Source organism: Pinus tabuliformis, chromosome 7 (assembly GCF_031772625.1).
Source record: "Pinus tabuliformis cultivar Carrire ecotype Pingquan chromosome 7, CPIR1, whole genome shotgun sequence".
Lineage (NCBI taxonomy): Eukaryota > Viridiplantae > Streptophyta > Pinopsida > Pinales > Pinaceae > Pinus > Pinus tabuliformis.
This window is the reverse complement of record NC_142293.1, coordinates 1,507,051,672-1,507,063,176: the sequence shown is the minus strand read 5'-3', so window position 1 is coordinate 1,507,063,176 and position 11,505 is coordinate 1,507,051,672. Positions and strand designations below refer to the sequence as shown.

General features: G+C 31.4%; 1 protein-coding gene across 4 annotated transcripts in view; it reads right to left on the bottom strand.

The window, feature by feature from the left end:
- Positions 1 to 8,388: 8,388 nt before the first annotated feature.
- Positions 8,389 to 11,505, bottom strand: part of LOC149253558 (uncharacterized) — a 28,817-nt gene continuing 25,700 nt past the window's right edge. For 3 of the 4 annotated variants that reach the window (XR_016266216.1, XM_089456854.1, XM_089456855.1), the window contains exons 3-4: positions 10,120 to 10,305; positions 8,389 to 9,439 (exon numbers count right to left, since the gene is read on the bottom strand). The gene's annotated coding sequence lies outside the window, so the exon portion shown is untranslated. Of the gene's footprint in view, positions 9,999 to 10,119; positions 10,306 to 11,505 lie in introns of all 4 variants that reach the window. The other variant, XR_016266215.1, reaches the window with a different exon arrangement.

The window sequence follows — 11,505 nt, the reverse complement described above, 5'->3', positions numbered from 1 at the left end:
TGTTTTGTCAGTGTTAACAGTCATACCCATGGTAGAGCAGAAATCCTTAAGAAGCTTGAGTTGCTTATTAAGATCAGATGGGCACCTTGCCAAAAGAACAATATCGTCAGCATAAAGAAGAAGGATGACGACTATCCCAGCTAAGATCGTGCCATCACATCCTGCTTCCTCTAAATAGCCTTTGAGCTTATCGATGTAAATGCCAAATAGGGTAGGGGAGAGGGGGCAACCTTGTTTAACTCCGATGTTACACTTAATATCTTTCGACCACCCCTCATTGCTCTTTAGCTTGGCAATTACATTCTCGTATAACCTTATAGCGGCAGCTCTCAACTCAAGAGGAACCTTTAGCTCTTCTAATCTATTCCAAAGGTTGTATCTAGGAACCGTATCGAAAGCCTTTCTAAAGTCCACAAAGCAACAAAATAAATTAGATTTATCATTACGACATTCCTCTGCAATGATCCTAAGCGTAACAAGGTGGTCTACTGTTGAGTGATGCCTTCTGAAACTTGCTTGGCCTTTAGCCCGCTTACCTTCATTTTCAAGCCATATGCTTAACTTCTTTTCCAAAATACTACCATATAACTTGGCTAAGAGAGGGTTGATCATAATTGTTCGGTAATTAGAGGGGTTATTTGTATCCCCACTTTTAAAAATGGGGATAATGAGGCTCTCAGTCCAAGGTTTAGGGAACCCTTGCTTGACTGCTTGATTGAAAAGCTTGTGGATGTGGGGGATGAGGACAGGACCTCCAATTTTTAAGATTTCTGCTTGGTAACCTTCAATGTCCTTAGCTTTCCCATTAGCGAGGTGATTAACCCCAAACTTAATGTCTTCTAAAGAGAAAACTTCTTTCCTTGTGAGAAGGGTTTCCAAATTATCCATGACATTTGGAGATTCATAAAGCTTTTTAAGATAGGAATTCCAATCGTGAAGAGCAATTTTATTATTATCCTTAGTCTTCCTAGTTAGAATCTGTCTCCAAAATTTCTTAGGATCTACCTTACTTGTAAGAGATTCTCCTGTCTTTGACGAATGTACTCCCTGTTTTTCCTTTTAGGTAGGGCTTTGTATATTTTTATCTTGTCCATTTTAAGATATTCATCAATAGCTTCCTTAATTGCTCTCCTCGCACTTTTACAATCTTTGTCATACCATGGATTAGTTTTGTTATTTCTTTTATTATTTGAAACTTCAATCGAGAACTTGCTAATAGAATATGAGAGGGTTGTAGTAAAATTATGATAGAGGTCTTCTATGTTGTCTATACTAGATAAAAGAAGCAAATTAGTTTTTAATTCATTTAGAAAGAGATATATTTTCTAATTAAAGTTATAATATTAGGTTATTAAGATCAAAGTTAGGATTAATAAAATAATTGTAATGGTTAGAATAAAAAAATAATTTATTTATTTACTTAAATTATTTAATGATTATTATATATAATAATATATAATAATCATTAAATAATTTAAGTAAATAAATAAATTATCTTTTTAATCTAACCATTAAAATTATTTTATTAATCCTAACTTTGATCTTAATAACCTAATATTATAACTTTAATATATATATATATATATATATATTACTTCTTTAACCAATCATTAAAATTATTTTTAACTAATTTCCATAAATAATAATAATTAAAAATAAACTAACCATTAAAATACTCGTCACTTAACAACCTAATATTATGATTTTAATTAATATATATATATATATATATATATATATATATATATATAATAATTATGAATTAGTTTAGATATATAAATAAATTATTATTATTATTATTATTTAACTAACCATTGAAATTATTTTACTTATTAATCCTAACTTTTATCTTATTAACCTAATATTATAACTTTAATTAAAATATATATATATATTAATAATTAATTTAAATAATTAAATTTCTTTTTAAACCAACCATTAATATTAATTTATTTATGTATTTTTACCTAATTTAACTTATTTCCATAAATAATATTAAGATAAATAATAATAAAAATAATAATAATATTAAATTAATAAATAATAATTAGACCTGGGTCCTAAGGTCAAAATTAATCGTTAGTCAATTTAGCCGTTGGAGACTCTGCTCAGACTATTTATCATGCTAAGCTGGATCTGTTTCTTCAACTTGTCCTGACGATGAACCACACTAGTTGGTTCGAAACGCATCGACAAATGTCTGTCTACATGTGATTTACGCCGAAGTTATTCTTTCGACTCTCAACTAATTATCAACTAGACAAACAGTTCATACCGATGTCAAAATCCAAGGATTCAACCACTGATGGATGAAATAATTCAGCTAAAATATGTTCTAATCTTTTTCTCTTCCTCACATATCTACAAGGAGTATAACACCACAACATACACCCTCTCTAAGAAGGGTATTCTGATGGCTTGTGGGATGTGGTTGATCACAAAATTTCAAAATGGCCATGCTTATGAGTTTTATCATCATCCTTTCATTGAAGAAGACAATTCAAATTAATATTTTTTTGCTCATCACACTATTTTTTTTTCTCATCATCAACTAAACTACAATGGAATGTACAGACAATTTTTACTTTTTGCTCCATCACATCCTTGCACATATACAGGGTTTTGATGACAATTTTTCTCTCAACATACACATTTTTTGACAATTTTGTATAAAAGGCTCTCTTATGGAATAATTTTTTCAGCAAATATCTTTATCACACGAATACATGCTTGACATGTATAAACAAAATGTAATTTTATCTCATCTTATAATAAAATTACATTTTTTTTTAGGGAAAAACAAGTTGAAAACACAAAATTTGTGTTGAAAAAACACCACTATAATATTATTTATAAATTTAAAATAAGATGCTAACTTCTATTCTTTGCTATAAATTTTTCTCTAAACTTTACCAACTTTATCTTAATCAATATTTTTATAAACATTTTTTTTTCTTTTAATATTTCAATTAAGGCTACAAATTAAAATTATAAAATAACACAGTATAAAAAAGCTATTTTAGATAGCAAAAAGAATGTTACAAGATATTTACAAAATTAAAATGAAAATGAAAATATGTGACACAGTGAATACTTTCATTTTGAGAATAACATCTATGAAGATGAATTCATTCTTTCAAGTAATTCTATTAGATTACTTGCACTATCATTTGAAAATGTATTATTTATATTTTTCTTTTAAAACAAATTACAAAACTAAGAACAATGTAAACTTAAATACTGAGAAACATAGGGTGAAATTTTAGAAGATTCTCACTACCAAAGATCAGAAGCCATGGGAAAAGTAAAGATTGAAGAATTCCAAGTTACTAATCAATTGTTGGAAGTTGTACATTTTATTAACATTGTGAAATTGTTTCATCTTTATTTTTTGCTACATCGCTTTTGCATTTATCTGATTAAGATTTTGCATTTTGATTAGATCCAGGAAGACAACTCTTAGCTCTCCATTTTGACTACATTTACACAATAGTTTTGTACGGTTTATCTTCTTAAAGTTCAATTGAGGTGATATTTTGATTAGATTTGGAAAAAAAACTCTCATCTCTCCATCTTGACTTGATTTATACAAATAGTATTGTACACATAAAATTTATCTTCATAAATTTCAATATAAATGTTATTTCCTCTTATCATTATCATGAACATATCTACAATAACAAAATACTTCTCCTTTGTATTTTGTATTGAAAAACTTTTACTTTTAAATCCTAGATATAAAAATGAAAATGAAAAGAATAATAAACTCACCCATATAAAAATAATAATATAACTAATAAATTTTCATAAAAAAATAATTCATTTTCCTATATTAATATCCATAACCATTTATTTTACTTATAAGCCAATCTCTTTCCACATCTTAATAAAAAAATTCCAACTTCAATTTTAAAATGATAATAAATATAAATATATTCACAAAATCTAATAAGAAAATTCTATATAAAATTCTTAAACTTCTACTCTACGATTATTTATTAAGAAGTATCTCCTAACCACGGTTATAACTTAATAACTGGCATAAAATTATACATTACTTGACAGCCCTTTTTCTTTTTTATCTTGGGGCTTGTACATAGAAAGGCCCTTTGCTGAATTTATACAGCTCCACAAACACTTTAATGGTGGACTAAAACATTACATTTTAACTTTAATGGTGGACTAAAACATTACATTTTAAGAATTTGGAAAAAGCTCTTGACACATTGGAGACATGAAGCCATCACCTTTCCAACTCGCATGCACACAATGACCAACTGCATTATTTTTTTAGATGTCATCCCATAATAAACCATTTTAATATGACTTATAACAACTCAATACATATTAATGTTTTATTTTAAAATATGGAAAAGACTTATAACATTATATATTAAATTTCAATAATATGAGAAAGACCTATAACATTATGTATTAAATATGTATAGGATAAGTTTTATCTAAAGGTATTGTTTTTGAATGGGCCATGACATAATTTTTATTTTTATTTATTATAAATGGAATATTTGAAAGTATAAAATTTATAAACTCTATTTTAATTAAATAAAAATAATAATACAAAATTATATTATATTAATTTATTATGATTAGTTAAATAATATATTTATAATAATAAATTTTATATTAAATTAATATTTAACCTTTTATATAATATTTTTAACATTTATTTATAATTATAATTTGTTGTAGGATATCTTATTTCAAGTCATGCTAGATGTGGTACTGTTGATTTTTTTTTTAATTTAATTTGGCGGGTGGGATTTAATCTAATGCGAATATGCTTGGAATATGCTTTGTTTGACTCGCAAATCAACAATTGTGGCATGAGGGAGAGCGAAGCGATGGGAAAAAAAAAATTAGTTTTGCCGACGGTGAAATTTGGTTGACACTCATAATGTGGCGCTCCCGTGTGAAGTTGAAGAGCCACCTCTTCGCCTCTCCATTGTTACATGATGGATTGACGCCTTTCTATCTCAACGCCCTAGCTTTCACTGCACTTTCCAACTTGCTAACAGTGCGCTTGTGGTGTTAGCAGCGACACGTTGGGGACGTTGTACCCCTGGGGTATGTGGTGATGTCTTCACCCGGTGGGCATTATACATTGGCATAGGTGCAACAGAAATAGAGATAAATCCTGTGTCGGCAGATACACAATGGTCGAACCATTTGTGATATAGTTAGTATTTCTCACTTCATCTAAGTGAGGTATGCCTTGGATTTTCCTTGGCACTGTAGTGTGTCGAGATGGGAGGTTAGGAGCTTCATCGAAATATTTAGACAAAATGATTCATGGCTCAAGTGATTACCTTGTTAATACTTTAATTAATCCTCAACTTCAATCAATAATTGCTATGAATGCTCTGATCTCTTTCACACTTGTTTTTCTAGGCCAACTTTGAACAAAAATGTTTTAGATTTGACTTAAATTGGACTTCAATATTCAGCGATGTGTGCATCAAAAGGAGCTAAAGCTTCTCTCAAGGTGGTAGTTAGACATTCGATAGATTGAGATTTGCTGATATAATTTGATATGCCCTACAGCATTCACACATTTATTATGTGCACAAGTGGTGGTCACCATTTGATATAACGCAAAATTTCTACCGGAAGCGTCACATGGAATTTTACTTTTGGATGGGTTGTAGGCACATTCAAGCATGAGTTTTCAAGCAACAGAATAGCCTTCACAAAAAAAAATGTTTTGGGCTCAAGAAGCTCAAAGACCAATGTATCCCCATCGTCCACCTTGTGGTCAAGTGCGAAACCTCTCCATCCTCCACTAACGTCTGTCATGACAACAATATATATAGTGTCACATTCCTCGCCCTTTTCATCTTCCAAAACCATTTTTGTATCTTCTGGGGATAAATATTTCCGACAAAACTTTGTTGGTGGGCCCAACCAAAATCAACTAGAAACATGGGACCGAAATAAGGAATTTATAAAGGAGGGATGCTTGGATCCCAACTCTTCCAGAATCTTTTCAGCATTCTACATTGTCTGCATCTTAGCTTCATATGATGCCAACTTCCTCATATGCATGATTTGATTTTTTCCATTTTTTTTGGCATAACTTTTTCGAGGAGATACAATTGTGTTACTATCTAGAGGTGGACTTGCAGGCACTGTAATTTTGTTGTTGTTTTCATTCTCTATTTCAAGCATAGTACTCTTTCTTTTTTGTGACTTTAATGGATTTGTTTAAGTTTTGCCTTTGAATTGGCAGTTTCTTTCTGCAATGTGGGCTTTTTCCATCCCTTTTTCTCTTTTGAATTCTTCATTTTTCTCTTTTTTGTAGCAATGGCACTAGATTCTTTTTGCACATCACCATTACTGGGAAACTTCTTTTTAGAGATTGGTTCAAAATCTTCAACTTTGGTGACATGAACCTTAAATCTTTTGGGTTCAACAAGCTCAAAGACCAATGCATCCCCATCGTCCATCCTCTCCATCTTTCAATAAGGCTTGTCCTGACATCAATATATAGAGTGTCACATACCTCACCCTTTTCATCTTCCAACACCATTTTATTTACAAATAATCGTCAAATAGACAACATGTTACTAGTTTCCATTTTAATACTTACTACCAAGAGTCAAGAGTGCTTACTACCCCTTTTAGAAGGAATTTATTAAAACCATGGTACTATTTTATCCAATAAAAATCCCCTAAATAAACCCCTACCATGAAAAGTTGTGAAATCCCATCCCCTCAACAACATTTTAAATAAAAATTAAAGACTCATCCATCCCCATAGTTTCCCACAATAAGATAATCTCATCTCTCAAGATTAATTAATATTTTGCGGAACTAGTATTTATCCTATCTGCCTAGGTCCCCAACTTTAGCTAACATATCTTCATGATGAAACTTCTAACATGGCATGTCTTGCGAAACAATCACATTTATCAATCTTTTTTTACTCAAGATAATTTATTTTATGCTTATTTATAAGCTCATTTTTTTGGCTTATTTATAAGCTATTTTATTAGCTAACCTGATCTTCATGATGAAATTCTAACATGGCATGTCTTGCGAAACAATCACAATTTTCAATCTTTGTTTACCTAGGATAATTTATTTTATTGCTTATTTATAAGCTCATTTTTTTGGCTTATTTATAAGCTCATTTTATTTAAATGTGACTCTTAGCTAATAGAGAGATTGTCAATTTCTCCTGAGTCATCGTACCCCAAACTCCAAAGTAAAGGGATAATTTATTTTATTGCTTATTTATAAGCTCATTTTTTTTTAAACTCCAAGTAAAGGGATAATTTATTTTATTGCTTATTTATAAGTTCATTTTATTTCTCCTGAGTCATCGTACCCCAAACTCCAAGTAAAGGGATAATTTATTTTATTGCTTATTTATAAGCTCATTTTTTTTTAAACTCCAAGTAAAGGGATAATTTATTTTATTGCTTATTTATAAGTTCATTTTATTTAAATAGGACTCTTTATTTTCAATTTCTCCTCATACATCTTATCTCAAACTCCAAGTAGAGACACATTCTTTAAGAGCATCATTAATTGGTCTTAGTAAGTAGTGACCCCATCTCTTGATACTTTTCGTGATCATGGTCATCTGCTAGATTAACCAAAAGGTCACATACCAATTCATTAATTTTTTATTTTTACATCTATTTTAAATGTTTGCCATGAAGTTTTTTGGTAGGGACATGCTTCCTCAAACCACTCGATATCATATCCCAGTGCTTTGTCACAAATTCTCAAGTTATGTATATATATGTTTTAGTTTTGAGTATTTATAATCTTAAAAGTTGTTAAGGTTATCTTGTCCGGAATGGTTTGGCAAATTCTTTGTTCCATTATGAATCTATACCCTTCAGATATCTAATGTAAATGTTCACTATTGTTTGTGAAGACGTAGTTTAAATTTGCCAAAACAATTCTAGCAACATGTCATTTTAATGACCAGGTAGTTTAAATTTGCCAAAACAATTCTAGCAACATGTCATTTTACAGGTCATTAAGAAGAAGGTTCACTTCCCAACCCCAAGCAAGAAATTATATGTGAAGGATGTTTCTCTCGGAAACAATGATACCACTGTAGGAGGGAATATGAAGATTTTTGTATATAATCATTTAAATTTTTCATATATTAATATTTTATTAAATTGATTATGGTCTATAATATATCTGCTAACTGCATTTCATTCATTTGAAATAGAAAATGAAAACACTAAGTATAAGTTGTAACACATTAATCCACAAGATATTCACTGTCCAATAACCGAAATAAACATTCGAAAATGACGGAGCACGTGCAATCAATCAATCTGAACATACACTCGAGCATTTACTTCAGCTTGCATTACAAATGGTTTCTCCAGTATACATTTGCAGAGAAGAACCCTTATATGTTTTACAAATCTCTAATAAATAGGCTCACGGAGACTCAAATATTTGAGTATAATCGTGCAAGCTTGTTACAGTTTCATGGAAGCCCTTTTTCTTTGGGAAAAATTACACTTTCTAATTTTCAGGCTCATGGAGACTCAAATATTTGAGTATAATCGTGCAAGCTTGTTACAGTTTCTTGGAAGCCCTTTTTCTTTAGGGAAAATTACACTTTCTAATTTTCATGAACATTTATCAATTTCTGTTCATAGACTTCCCTTTTTTATTAAACCGGTCAAAACAAAGAATGGGTATGAAATGATGGTCATATAGCCAAAATACAAAAGTGAATTTCATAAACAAGCGTTATGGTCTCCGGCTTGGTGAAGTTATAGAAAGTAGCATGAGAAACAAATAAAATCCTGAGGAACCTGCAGTCAAATAAGCTCTCCACCAGCAGTGGTAACTTACATTTGCACAATTTGAAGTAGCACAGAACAATAATGATCTCAAGCTAGTTCTGGATTCTGCCTGAGATTTTATTGGCCTTCACTAGATCATCAATTGCATATTCCTTCTATTCAAAGGAACAACCCACAAAGACCAAAGGCATAAAAATTCCAAGCCATAAAAGACGAAAGCAAGCATAATCCCAAAAGGAACTGCGCTAGTTGATTTCTCAACCCTTTTTGATTCCTTAAATGCTCTAGACTCTAGTTCCTTCTCCATTTCTTGGAGTTTAACCAATTCTGAATATATATTGCTGCTACATTTGGAAAGCAATTCTTCATGATTTCCTAATTCAACAATCTGGCCCTGTTGTAAAACAACAATGATGTCAGCATTTCTATTGGTGGAGAGATGATGTGCAACAACAACAGCAGTTCTTCCTATCATCAGATGATCAAGAGCTTCTTGAACAATGCTTTCAGAACCTGCATCAAGAGCACTAGTTGCTTCATCTAATAAAGGAATTTTAGGATTCTTTAACATTGCTCTTGCTATTGCCACTCCCTTTTTTTTGTCCCCCAAATAGCTGAACCCATCATTCTCCAACCTGCACAGAAGATTTACAAGGAATTTCAAAATCTTCGGATGTGCTAATCAATTTATAATAGAATATATCATGCTTGCTCTCTGAATGTTTTCTTTGATAATATCACTGCAGTGGTTTAAATCATTCATTTGAAACTAATCTCAAAGAGGGGTGATATCTATGCACAACAACAACAAAACTAAAGTTAAAATTGGATGTGTTGAATAAAATTTTAGTTACAAACAGATGTGAATCCCAGCCACTCTGAAAGGTTGAAATTAGGTTATGGTCCAAGTATATTGGGTCATCATATGAAGTTGATTTATTAATATGGCATATTTGATAAAAGTTAAGTAGTGCCCATATCTGATTGTTGTATCCATCTGGAAGTAGGGTAATAAAGATGTGTGCATTTTCAACTTCTTAACTTCTTCCATGTTGGCATCCTCTTTTCCATATTGTATATTTTCAGTTATTGTTGTAGCAAACAATGCAGGTTCTTGGTTTAGCAGCCCAATTCGCTGACAAAGCCACTTTAGCTGCAAAGTTTTGATATTATGACCATATAAGTAGATATGTCCTGGATAGCAATTCAGAGAAAATAAGACCCACTGAAAAAGGCCAATCTGCCACAACCTTCATAGAAATTCAAACAAAATCAACCACATGGTGTTCAAATTTAACTATTAAGAAAAACACACCTTTTAATGGTTTCTTTTGTAAACCAAGAGACATGTTGGTTAGATCCAGATGGTGATTCCAATCAGATAGAATAGCCACCCTTAGCAATTTGTTCTTCGGCTGTCTTGAGATGGGTAAGGAATGGTTTCAGTAACCCTGAAGCGAGCTTCTCGGTCTTGCCTCCAGCTGAAATAACAAGCTCACACCTAACAAAAACGACAAACACGTTGAGAGAAAGTATAAAAGGGCTTCCAAAGAAAAATGGTCACACATTTTCTAATATAATTTTTATACTCTGATCAATAAAACATTGCAGCTTAGACATATGACGTGAAGAATGAAAAGAAAACTCTTTTTAAGGGAAAAATCTGTGCCTGTGATCTTAAAGAACAAATTGTCAGTTCTTATTCAAAAATAATTTCTTGTGCTTGTATGTTATCCAATCAGAGAGCAAAGATCGAAAATACATTTGACGATAATGACTAGTGTAAGAGCCAACATCTGGCCGCCATCGGTCACTCACTCATTCCGATGGGTGAGGGTGCGTTAGTACACTCGACTGCCCTTAGTTATGCGTTTTACTGGTTCCTTAATCGATCAGTAATAAACACACCCATATTTTCTATGCTTTTACATAGATTTTGAAATACATAATTATATTGATAGCTAGAGCTACAAATCCTCATTCTTTTATTTCGAATTTTGGACTGGACTGGACCTAGACAGTACCCAATTTGGATTCAATCTAAATTGAAGCCAATGTTGATGCAGTCATTTGTTTCTACATCTCTGTTTCCCAATTTTGTTATACTTAATCGGAGTGCCTTGTCATCTATACATATTCTCAAAGAAGAACATGTTAAATCTTTACATCAATTTGGTGTTCCATATGAGCTTTGGCTTGTGCATGTCATATGAATTTCAATACCTGTAACCCATCCAGATCATGAAACTCCAGATCCTGAAAACACAAAAATTTATGCTCGATAATTCCCATCCTTGCCCCTACCATATTCATCAGTAATGATGAAAAAGCCTTGTTTTTCCTTTACCTTTTTATCCTACCCTTGGATCATATTGATCTATCAGACCTTATTACATTGGACAGTTTAACAGTGTTTCTCTTCCACACAGGACCTCCAATACCAAATTTCCTCATTCTATAGCATTCTTGATAGGTATCAAAAAGACAATGAATCACATTGATAGGGGCCATTCAAACTGAACATTGTTTCTCTTTCTCTAGGAGTACAATTAACAGATCTCCTGATTCAATAACATTTCCTATTATCATTAGAAAGTGTTCAAAACATGATGCACTACATCTAGCAACACTTCAAAGTTTCAAACTGATGGAAACAACTACTCATCAACCCTTGTAAGATAAACCATCTGCTGAATGGGGA